Source organism: Euwallacea similis, unplaced genomic scaffold (assembly GCF_039881205.1).
Source record: "Euwallacea similis isolate ESF13 unplaced genomic scaffold, ESF131.1 scaffold_51, whole genome shotgun sequence".
NCBI classification, from domain to species: Eukaryota; Metazoa; Arthropoda; class Insecta; order Coleoptera; family Curculionidae; genus Euwallacea; species Euwallacea similis.
The window spans coordinates 203,057-216,659 of NW_027098676.1; positions in this window are offsets into that span (position 1 = coordinate 203,057).

Genomic DNA, 13,603 nt, shown 5'->3' on the forward strand with positions numbered 1-13,603 from the left:
CAACGGTGGGATCAGTCGTGGGACTATTTTGATGAATTCCTGAGACAAAAATCCACATACCTCAAATAAACCGGTTAATTATTAAAAGTTTGCACGCTCCGCGCTCGGAAATTTCTGGTCCGATTCGGCCGAGTGACCACTCAAAATGTGCCTCTAGACAAGCTCTATCCAACGGTGCGATCAGTCGTGGGACTATTTTGATGAATTCCGGAGATAGAAATACACATACTTCAAATATACCGGGTAATTATTAAAAGTTTGCACGCTCCGCGCTCGGAAATTCCTGGTCCGATTCGGCCGAGTGACCACTCAAAATGTTCCCCTAGACAAGCTCTATCCAACGGTGCGATCAGTCGGGGGACTATTTTGATGAATTCCGGAGATAGAAATACACATACCTCAAATAAACCGGTTAATTATCAAAAGTTTGCACGCTCCGCGCTCGGAAATTTCTGGTCCGATTCGGCCGAGTGACCCCTCAAAATGTTCCTCTAGACAAGCTCTATCCAACGGTGCGATCAGTCGTGGGACTATTTTGATGAATTCCGGAGATAGAAATACACATACTTCAAATATACCGGGTAATTATTAAAAGTTTGCACGCTCCGCGCTCGGAAATTCCTGGTCCGATTCGGCCGAGTGACCACTCAAAATGTTCCTCTAGACAAGCTCTATCCAACGGTGGGATCAGTCGTGGGACTATTTTGATGAATTCCTGAGACAAAAATCCACATACCTCAAATAAACCGGTGAATTATTAAAAGTTTGCACGCTCCGCGCTCGGAAATTTCTGGTCCGATTCGGCCGAGTGACCACTCAAAATGTTCCTCTAGACAAGCTCCATCCAACGGTGCGATCAGTCGTGGGACTATTTTGATGAATTCCGGAGATAGAAATACACATACTTCAAATATACCGGGTAATTATTAAAAGTTTGCACGCTCCGCGCTCGGAAATTCCTGGTCCGATTCGGCCGTGTGACCACTCAAAATGTTCCTCTAGACAAGCTCTATCCAACGGTGCGATCAGTCGTGGGACTATTTTGATGAATTCCTGAGAAAAAAATTCACACACGTCAAATAAACCGGGTAATTATCAAAAGTTTACACGCTCCGCGCTCGGAAATTTCTGGTCCGATTCGGCCGTGTGACCACTCAAAATGTTCCTTTAGACAAGCTCTATCCAACGGAGCGATCAGTCGTGGGACTATTTTGATGAATTCCGGAGATAGAAATACACATACCTCAAATAAACCGGTTAATTATTAAAAGTTTGCACGCTCCGCGCTCGGAAATTCCTGGTCCGATTCGGCCGAGTGACCACTCAAAATGTTCCTCTAGACAAGCTCTATCCAACGGTGGGATCAGTCGTGGGACTATTTCGATGAATTCCTGAGACAAAAATCCACATACCTCAAATAAACCGGTTAATTATTAAAAGTTTGCACGCTCCGCGCTCGGAAATTTCTGGTCCGATTCGGCCGAGTGACCACTCAAAATTTTCCTCTAGACAAGCTCTATCCAACGGTGCGATCAGTCGTGGGACTATTTTGATGAATTCCGGAGATAGAAATACACATACGTCAAATATACCGGGTAATTATTAAAAGTTTGCACGCTCCGCGCTCGGAAATTTCTGGTCCGATTCGCCCGAGTGACCACTCAAAATGTTCCTCTAGACAAGCTCTATCCAACGGTGCGATCAGTCGTGGGACTATTTTGATGAATTCCGGAGATAGAAATACACATACTTCAAATAAACCGGTTAATTATTAAAAGTTTGCACGCTCCGCGCTCGGAAATTCCTTGTCCGATTCGGCCGAGTGACCACTCAAAATGTTCCTCTAGACAAGCTCTATCCAACGGTGGGATCAGTCGTGGGACTATTTCGATGAATTCCTGAGACAAAAATCCACATACCTCAAATAAACCGGTTAATTATTAAAAGTTTGCACGCTCCGCGCTCGGAAATTCCTGGTCCGATTCGGCCGTGTGACCACTCAAAATGTTCCTTTAGACAAGCTCTATCCAACGGTGGGATCAGTCGTGGGACTATTTTGATGAATTCCGGAGATAGAAATACACATACGTCAAATATACCGGGTAATTATTAAAAGTTTGCACGCTCCGCGCTCGGAAATTCCTGGTCCGATTCGGCCGAGTGACCACTCAAAATGTTCCTCTAGACAAGCTCTATCCAACGGTGGGATCAGTCGTGGGACTATTTTGATGAATTCCTGAGACAAAAATCCACATACCTCAAATAAACCGGTTAATTATTAAAAGTTTGCACGCTCCGCGCTCGGAAATTTCTGGTCCGATTCGGCCGAGTGACCACTCAAAATGTTCCTCTAGACAAGCTCTATCCAACGGTGCGATCAGTCGTGGGACTATTTTGATGAATTCCGGAGATAGAAATACACATACTTCAAATATACCGGGTAATTATTAAAAGTTTGCACGCTCCGCGCTCGGAAATTCCTGGTCCGATTCGGCCGTGTGACCACTCAAAATGTTCCTTTAGACAAGCTCTATCCAACGGAGCGATCAGTCGTGGGACTATTTTGATGAATTCCGGAGATAGAAATACACATACCTCAAATAAACCGGTTAATTATTAAAAGTTTGCACGCTCCGCGCTCGGAAATTCCTGGTCCGATTCGGCCGAGTGACCACTCAAAATGTTCCTCTAGACAAGCTCTATCCAACGGTGGGATCAGTCGTGGGACTATTTCGATGAATTCCTGAGACAAAAATCCACATACCTCAAATAAACCGGTTAATTATTAAAAGTTTGCACGCTCCGCGCTCGGAAATTCCTGGTCCGATTCGGCCGAGTGACCACTCAAAATGTTCCTCTAGACAAGCTCTATCCAACGGTGGGATCAGTCGTGGGACTATTTTGATGAATTCCTGAGACAAAAATCCACATACCTCAAATAAACCGGTTAATTATTAAAAGTTTGCACGCTCCGCGCTCGGAAATTTCTGGTCCGATTCGGCCGAGTGACCACTCAAAATGTTCCTCTAGACAAGCTCTATCCAACGGTGCGATCAGTCGTGGGACTATTTTGATGAATTCCGGAGATAGAAATACACATACTTCAAATATACCGGGTAATTATTAAAAGTTTGCACGCTCCGCGCTCGGAAATTCCTGGTCCGATTCGGCCGTGTGACCACTCAAAATGTTCCTCTAGACAAGCTCTATCCAACGGTGGGATCAGTCGTGGGACTATTTTGATGAATTCCTGAGAAAAAAATCCACATACCTCAAATAAACCGGTTAATTATTAAAAGTTTGCACGCTCCGCGCTCGGAAATTCCTGGTCCGATTCGGCCGAGTGACCACTCAAAATGTTCCTGTAGACAAGCTCTATCCAACGGTGGGATCAGTCGTGGGACTATTTTGATGAATTCCTGAGACAAAAATCCACATACCTCAAATAAACCGGTTAATTATTAAAAGTTTGCACGCTCCGCGCTCGGAAATTCCTGGTCCGATTCGGCCGAGTGACCACTCAAAATGTTCCCCTAGACAAGCTCTATCCAACGGTGCGATCAGTCGGGGGACTATTTTGATGAATTCCGGAGATAGAAATACACATACCTCAAATAAACCGGTTAATTATCAAAAGTTTGCACGCTCCGCGCTCGGAAATTTCTGGTCCGATTCGGCCGAGTGACCCCTCAAAATGTTCCTCTAGACAAGCTCTATCCAACGGTGCGATCAGTCGTGGGACTATTTTGATGAATTCCGGAGATAGAAATACACATACGTCAAATATACCGGGTAATTATTAAAAGTTTGCACGCTCCGCGCTCGGAAATTCCTGGTCCGATTCGGCCGAGTGACCACTCAAAATATTCCTCTAGACAAGCTCTATCCAACGGTGCGATCAGTCGTGGGACTATTTTGATGAATTCCGGAGATAGAAATACACATACCTCAAATAAACCGGTTAATTATCAAAAGTTTGCACGCTCCGCGCTCGGAAATTTCTGGTCCGATTCGGCCGAGTGACCCCTCAAAATGTTCCTCTAGACAAGCTCTATCCAACGGTGCGATCAGTCGTGGGACTATTTTGATGAATTCCTGAGAGAAAAATCCACATACCTCAAATAATCCGGTTAATTATTAAAAGTTTGCACGCTCCGCGCTCGGAAATTTCTGGTCCGATTCGGCCGAGTGACCACTCAAAATTTTCCTCTAGACAAGCTCTATCCAACGGTGCGATCAGTCGTGGGACTATTTTGATGAATTCCGGAGATAGAAATACACATACTTCAAATATACCGGGTAATTATTAAAAGTTTGCACGCTCCGCGCTCGGAAATTCCTGGTCCGATTCGGCCGAGTGACCACTCAAAATGTTCCTCTAGACAAGCTCTATCCAACGGTGGGATCAGTCGTGGGACTATTTCGATGAATTCCTGAGACAAAAATCCACATACCTCAAATAAACCGGTTAATTATTAAAAGTTTGCACGCTCCGCGCTCGGAAATTCCTGGTCCGATTCGGCCGAGTGACCACTCAAAATGTTCCTCTAGACAAGCTCTATCCAACGGTGGGATCAGTCGTGGGACTATTTTGATGAATTCCTGAGACAAAAATCCACATACCTCAAATAAACCGGTTAATTATTAAAAGTTTGCACGCTCCGCGCTCGGAAATTTCTGGTCCGATTCGGCCGAGTGACCACTCAAAATGTTCCTCTAGACAAGCTCTATCCAACGGTGCGATCAGTCGTGGGACTATTTTGATGAATTCCGGAGATAGAAATACACATACTTCAAATATACCGGGTAATTATTAAAAGTTTGCACGCTCCGCGCTCGGAAATTCCTGGTCCGATTCGGCCGTGTGACCACTCAAAATGTTCCTTTAGACAAGCTCTATCCAACGGAGCGATCAGTCGTGGGACTATTTTGATGAATTCCGGAGATAGAAATACACATACCTCAAATAAACCGGTTAATTATTAAAAGTTTGCACGCTCCGCGCTCGGAAATTCCTGGTCCGATTCGGCCGAGTGACCACTCAAAATGTTCCTCTAGACAAGCTCTATCCAACGGTGGGATCAGTCGTGGGACTATTTTGATGAATTCCTGAGACAAAAATCCACATACCTCAAATAAACCGGTTAATTATTAAAAGTTTGCACGCTCCGCGCTCGGAAATTTCTGGTCCGATTCGGCCGAGTGACCACTCAAAATGTTCCTCTAGACAAGCTCTATCCAACGGTGCGATCAGTCGTGGGACTATTTTGATGAATTCCGGAGATAGAAATACACATACTTCAAATATACCGGGTAATTATTAAAAGTTTGCACGCTCCGCGCTCGGAAATTCCTGGTCCGATTCGGCCGTGTGACCACTCAAAATGTTCCTCTAGACAAGCTCTATCCAACGGTGGGATCAGTCGTGGGACTATTTTGATGAATTCCTGAGAAAAAAATCCACATACCTCAAATAAACCGGTTAATTATTAAAAGTTTGCACGCTCCGCGCTCGGAAATTCCTGGTCCGATTCGGCCGAGTGACCACTCAAAATGTTCCTGTAGACAAGCTCTATCCAACGGTGGGATCAGTCGTGGGACTATTTTGATGAATTCCTGAGACAAAAATCCACATACCTCAAATAAACCGGTTAATTATTAAAAGTTTGCACGCTCCGCGCTCGGAAATTCCTGGTCCGATTCGGCCGAGTGACCACTCAAAATGTTCCCCTAGACAAGCTCTATCCAACGGTGCGATCAGTCGTGGGACTATTTTGATGAATTCCGGAGATAGAAATACACATACCTCAAATAAACCGGTTAATTATCAAAAGTTTGCACGCTCCGCGCTCGGAAATTCCTGGTCCGATTCGGCCGAGTGACCACTCAAAATGTTCCTCTAGACAAGCTCTATCCAACGGTGCGATCAGTCGTGGGACTATTTTGATGAATTCCGGAGATAGAAATACACATACCTCAAATAAACCGGTTAATTATTAAAAGTTTGCACGCTCCGCGCTCGGAAATTCCTGGTCCGATTCGGCCGAGTGACCACTCAAAATGTTCCCCTAGACAAGCTCTATCCAACGGTGCGATCAGTCGTGGGACTATTTTGATGAATTCCGGAGATAGAAATACACATACCTCAAATAAACCGGTTAATTATCAAAAGTTTGCACGCTCCGCGCTCGGAAATTTCTGGTCCGATTCGGCCGAGTGACCCCTCAAAATGTTCCTCTAGACAAGCTCTATCCAACGGTGGGATCAGTCGTGGGACTATTTCGATGAATTCCTGAGACAAAAATCCACATACCTCAAATAAACCGGTTAATTATTAAAAGTTTGCACGCTCCGCGCTCGGAAATTCCTGGTCCGATTCGGCCGAGTGACCACTCAAAATGTTCCTCTAGACAAGCTCTATCCAACGGTGGGATCAGTCGTGGGACTATTTCGATGAATTCCTGAGACAAAAATCCACATACCTCAAATAAACCGGTTAATTATTAAAAGTTTGCACGCTCCGCGCTCGGAAATTCCTGGTCCGATTCGGCCGAGTGACCACTCAAAATGTTCCTCTAGACAAGCTCTATCCAACGGTGGGATCAGTCGTGGGACTATTTTGATGAATTCCTGAGACAAAAATCCACATACCTCAAATAAACCGGTTAATTATTAAAAGTTTGCACGCTCCGCGCTCGGAAATTTCTGGTCCGATTCGGCCGAGTGACCACTCAAAATGTTCCTCTAGACAAGCTCTATCCAACGGTGCGATCAGTCGTGGGACTATTTTGATGAATTCCGGAGATAGAAATACACATACTTCAAATATACCGGGTAATTATTAAAAGTTTGCACGCTCCGCGCTCGGAAATTCCTGGTCCGATTCGGCCGTGTGACCACTCAAAATGTTCCTCTAGACAAGCTCTATCCAACGGTGGGATCAGTCGTGGGACTATTTTGATGAATTCCTGAGAAAAAAATCCACATACCTCAAATAAACCGGTTAATTATTAAAAGTTTGCACGCTCCGCGCTCGGAAATTCCTGGTCCGATTCGGCCGAGTGACCACTCAAAATGTTCCTGTAGACAAGCTCTATCCAACGGTGGGATCAGTCGTGGGACTATTTTGATGAATTCCTGAGACAAAAATCCACATACCTCAAATAAACCGGTTAATTATTAAAAGTTTGCACGCTCCGCGCTCGGAAATTCCTGGTCCGATTCGGCCGAGTGACCACTCAAAATGTTCCCCTAGACAAGCTCTATCCAACGGTGCGATCAGTCGGGGGACTATTTTGATGAATTCCGGAGATAGAAATACACATACCTCAAATAAACCGGTTAATTATCAAAAGTTTGCACGCTCCGCGCTCGGAAATTTCTGGTCCGATTCGGCCGAGTGACCCCTCAAAATGTTCCTCTAGACAAGCTCTATCCAACGGTGCGATCAGTCGTGGGACTATTTTGATGAATTCCGGAGATAGAAATACACATACGTCAAATATACCGGGTAATTATTAAAAGTTTGCACGCTCCGCGCTCGGAAATTCCTGGTCCGATTCGGCCGAGTGACCACTCAAAATATTCCTCTAGACAAGCTCTATCCAACGGTGCGATCAGTCGTGGGACTATTTTGATGAATTCCGGAGATAGAAATACACATACCTCAAATAAACCGGTTAATTATCAAAAGTTTGCACGCTCCGCGCTCGGAAATTTCTGGTCCGATTCGGCCGAGTGACCCCTCAAAATGTTCCTCTAGACAAGCTCTATCCAACGGTGCGATCAGTCGTGGGACTATTTTGATGAATTCCTGAGAGAAAAATCCACATACCTCAAATAAACCGGTTAATTATTAAAAGTTTGCACGCTCCGCGCTCGGAAATTCCTGGTCCGATTCGGCCGTGTGACCACTCAAAATGTTCCTCTAGACAAGCTCTATCCAACGGTGCGATCAGTCGTGGGACTATTTTGATGAATTCCGGAGATTGAAATACACATACGTCAAATATACCGGGTAATTATTAAAAGTTTGCACGCTCCGCGCTCGGAAATTCCTGGTCCGATTCGGCCGAGTGACCACTCAAAATGTTCCTCTAGACAAGCTCTATCCAACGGTGCGATCAGTCGTGGGACTATTTTGATGAATTCCGGAGATAGAAATACACATACCTCAAATATACCGGGTAATTATTAAAAGTTTGCACGCTCCGCGCTCGGAAATTCCTGGTCCGATTCGGCCGAGTGACCACTCAAAATGTTCCTCTAGACAAGCTCTATCCAACGGTGGGATCAGTCGTGGGACTATTTTGATGAATTCCTGAGACAAAAATCCACATACCTCAAATAATCCGGTTAATTATTAAAAGTTTGCACGCTCCGCGCTCGGAAATTTCTGGTCCGATTCGGCCGAGTGACCACTCAAAATTTTCCTCTAGACAAGCTCTATCCAACGGTGCGATCAGTCGTGGGACTATTTTGATGAATTCCGGAGATAGAAATACACATACTTCAAATATACCGGGTAATTATTAAAAGTTTGCACGCTCCGCGCTCGGAAATTCCTGGTCCGATTCGGCCGAGTGACCACTCAAAATGTTCCTCTAGACAAGCTCTATCCAACGGTGGGATCAGTCGTGGGACTATTTCGATGAATTCCTGAGACAAAAATCCACATACCTCAAATAAACCGGTTAATTATTAAAAGTTTGCACGCTCCGCGCTCGGAAATTCCTGGTCCGATTCGGCCGAGTGACCACTCAAAATGTTCCTCTAGACAAGCTCTATCCAACGGTGGGATCAGTCGTGGGACTATTTTGATGAATTCCTGAGACAAAAATCCACATACCTCAAATAAACCGGTTAATTATTAAAAGTTTGCACGCTCCGCGCTCGGAAATTTCTGGTCCGATTCGGCCGAGTGACCACTCAAAATGTTCCTCTAGACAAGCTCTATCCAACGGTGCGATCAGTCGTGGGACTATTTTGATGAATTCCGGAGATAGAAATACACATACTTCAAATATACCGGGTAATTATTAAAAGTTTGCACGCTCCGCGCTCGGAAATTCCTGCTCCGATTCGGCCGTGTGACCACTCAAAATGTTCCTTTAGACAAGCTCTATCCAACGGAGCGATCAGTCGTGGGACTATTTTGATGAATTCCGGAGATAGAAATACACATACCTCAAATAAACCGGTTAATTATTAAAAGTTTGCACGCTCCGCGCTCGGAAATTCCTGGTCCGATTCGGCCGAGTGACCACTCAAAATGTTCCTCTAGACAAGCTCTATCCAACGGTGGGATCAGTCGTGGGACTATTTCGATGAATTCCTGAGACAAAAATCCACATACCTCAAATAAACCGGTTAATTATTAAAAGTTTGCACGCTCCGCGCTCGGAAATTCCTGGTCCGATTCGGCCGAGTGACCACTCAAAATGTTCCTCTAGACAAGCTCTATCCAACGGTGGGATCAGTCGTGGGACTATTTTGATGAATTCCTGAGACAAAAATCCACATACCTCAAATAAACCGGTTAATTATTAAAAGTTTGCACGCTCCGCGCTCGGAAATTTCTGGTCCGATTCGGCCGAGTGACCACTCAAAATGTTCCTCTAGACAAGCTCTATCCAACGGTGCGATCAGTCGTGGGACTATTTTGATGAATTCCGGAGATAGAAATACACATACTTCAAATATACCGGGTAATTATTAAAAGTTTGCACGCTCCGCGCTCGGAAATTCCTGGTCCGATTCGGCCGTGTGACCACTCAAAATGTTCCTCTAGACAAGCTCTATCCAACGGTGGGATCAGTCGTGGGACTATTTTGATGAATTCCTGAGAAAAAAATCCACATACCTCAAATAAACCGGTTAATTATTAAAAGTTTGCACGCTCCGCGCTCGGAAATTCCTGGTCCGATTCGGCCGAGTGACCACTCAAAATGTTCCTGTAGACAAGCTCTATCCAACGGTGGGATCAGTCGTGGGACTATTTTGATGAATTCCTGAGACAAAAATCCACATACCTCAAATAAACCGGTTAATTATTAAAAGTTTGCACGCTCCGCGCTCGGAAATTCCTGGTCCGATTCGGCCGAGTGACCACTCAAAATGTTCCCCTAGACAAGCTCTATCCAACGGTGCGATCAGTCGTGGGACTATTTTGATGAATTCCGGAGATAGAAATACACATACCTCAAATAAACCGGTTAATTATCAAAAGTTTGCACGCTCCGCGCTCGGAAATTCCTGGTCCGATTCGGCCGAGTGACCACTCAAAATGTTCCTCTAGACAAGCTCTATCCAACGGTGCGATCAGTCGTGGGACTATTTTGATGAATTCCGGAGATAGAAATACACATACCTCAAATAAACCGGTTAATTATTAAAAGTTTGCACGCTCCGCGCTCGGAAATTCCTGGTCCGATTCGGCCGAGTGACCACTCAAAATGTTCCCCTAGACAAGCTCTATCCAACGGTGCGATCAGTCGTGGGACTATTTTGATGAATTCCGGAGATAGAAATACACATACCTCAAATAAACCGGTTAATTATCAAAAGTTTGCACGCTCCGCGCTCGGAAATTTCTGGTCCGATTCGGCCGAGTGACCCCTCAAAATGTTCCTCTAGACAAGCTCTATCCAACGGAGCGATCAGTCGTGGGACTATTTTGATGAATTCCGGAGATAGAAATACACATACGTCAAATATACCGGGTAATTATTAAAAGTTTGCACGCTCCGCGCTCGGAAATTCCTGGTCCGATTCGGCCGAGTGACCACTCAAAATATTCCTCTAGACAAGCTCTATCCAACGGTGCGATCAGTCGTGGGACTATTTTGATGAATTCCTGAGAGAAAAATCCACATACCTCAAATAAACCGGTTAATTATTAAAAGTTTGCACGCTCCGCGCTCGGAAATTCCTGGTCCGATTCGGCCGTGTGACCACTCAAAATGTTCCTCTAGACAAGCTCTATCCAACGGTGCGATCAGTCGTGGGACTATTTTGATGAATTCCGGAGATTGAAATACACATACGTCAAATATACCGGGTAATTATTAAAAGTTTGCACGCTCCGCGCTCGGAAATTCCTGGTCCGATTCGGCCGAGTGACCACTCAAAATGTTCCTCTAGACAAGCTCTATCCAACGGTGCGATCAGTCGTGGGACTATTTTGATGAATTCCGGAGATAGAAATACACATACCTCAAATATACCGGGTAATTATTAAAAGTTTGCACGCTCCGCGCTCGGAAATTCCTGGTCCGATTCGGCCGAGTGACCACTCAAAATGTTCCTCTAGACAAGCTCTATCCAACGGTGGGATCAGTCGTGGGACTATTTTGATGAATTCCTGAGACAAAAATCCACATACCTCAAATAATCCGGTTAATTATTAAAAGTTTGCACGCTCCGCGCTCGGAAATTTCTGGTCCGATTCGGCCGAGTGACCACTCAAAATTTTCCTCTAGACAAGCTCTATCCAACGGTGCGATCAGTCGTGGGACTATTTTGATGAATTCCGGAGATAGAAATACACATACTTCAAATATACCGGGTAATTATTAAAAGTTTGCACGCTCCGCGCTCGGAAATTCCTGGTCCGATTCGGCCGAGTGACCACTCAAAATGTTCCTCTAGACAAGCTCTATCCAACGGTGGGATCAGTCGTGGGACTATTTCGATGAATTCCTGAGACAAAAATCCACATACCTCAAATAAACCGGTTAATTATTAAAAGTTTGCACGCTCCGCGCTCGGAAATTCCTGGTCCGATTCGGCCGAGTGACCACTCAAAATGTTCCTCTAGACAAGCTCTATCCAACGGTGGGATCAGTCGTGGGACTATTTTGATGAATTCCTGAGACAAAAATCCACATACCTCAAATAAACCGGTTAATTATTAAAAGTTTGCACGCTCCGCGCTCGGAAATTCCTGGTCCGATTCGGCCGAGTGACCACTCAAAATATTCCTCTAGACAAGCTCTATCCAACGGTGCGATCAGTCGTGGGACTATTTTGATGAATTCCTGAGAGAAAAATCCACATACCTCAAATAAACCGGTTAATTATTAAAAGTTTGCACGCTCCGCGCTCGGAAATTCCTGGTCCGATTCGGCCGTGTGACCACTCAAAATGTTCCTCTAGACAAGCTCTATCCAACGGTGCGATCAGTCGTGGGACTATTTTGATGAATTCCGGAGATTGAAATACACATACTTCAAATATACCGGGTAATTATTAAAAGTTTGCACGCTCCGCGCTCGGAAATTCCTGGTCCGATTCGGCCGTGTGACCACTCAAAATGTTCCTTTAGACAAGCTCTATCCAACGGAGCGATCAGTCGTGGGACTATTTTGATGAATTCCGGAGATAGAAATACACATACCTCAAATAAACCGGTTAATTATTAAAAGTTTGCACGCTCCGCGCTCGGAAATTCCTGGTCCGATTCGGCCGAGTGACCACTCAAAATGTTCCTCTAGACAAGCTCTATCCAACGGTGGGATCAGTCGTGGGACTATTTCGATGAATTCCTGAGACAAAAATCCACATACCTCAAATAAACCGGTTAATTATTAAAAGTTTGCACGCTCCGCGCTCGGAAATTCCTGGTCCGATTCGGCCGAGTGACCACTCAAAATGTTCCTCTAGACAAGCTCTATCCAACGGTGGGATCAGTCGTGGGACTATTTTGATGAATTCCTGAGACAAAAATCCACATACCTCAAATAAACCGGTTAATTATTAAAAGTTTGCACGCTCCGCGCTCGGAAATTTCTGGTCCGATTCGGCCGAGTGACCACTCAAAATGTTCCTCTAGACAAGCTCTATCCAACGGTGCGATCAGTCGTGGGACTATTTTGATGAATTCCGGAGATAGAAATACACATACTTCAAATATACCGGGTAATTATTAAAAGTTTGCACGCTCCGCGCTCGGAAATTCCTGGTCCGATTCGGCCGTGTGACCACTCAAAATGTTCCTCTAGACAAGCTCTATCCAACGGTGGGATCAGTCGTGGGACTATTTTGATGAATTCCTGAGAAAAAAATCCACATACCTCAAATAAACCGGTTAATTATTAAAAGTTTGCACGCTCCGCGCTCGGAAATTCCTGGTCCGATTCGGCCGAGTGACCACTCAAAATGTTCCTGTAGACAAGCTCTATCCAACGGTGGGATCAGTCGTGGGACTATTTTGATGAATTCCTGAGACAAAAATCCACATACCTCAAATAAACCGGTTAATTATTAAAAGTTTGCACGCTCCGCGCTCGGAAATTCCTGGTCCGATTCGGCCGAGTGACCACTCAAAATGTTCCCCTAGACAAGCTCTATCCAACGGTGCGATCAGTCGGGGGACTATTTTGATGAATTCCGGAGATAGAAATACACATACCTCAAATAAACCGGTTAATTATCAAAAGTTTGCACGCTCCGCGCTCGGAAATTTCTGGTCCGATTCGGCCGAGTGACCCCTCAAAATGTTCCTCTAGACAAGCTCTATCCAACGGTGCGATCAGTCGTGGGACTATTTTGATGAATTCCGGAGATAGAAATACACATACGTCAAATATACCGGGTAATTATT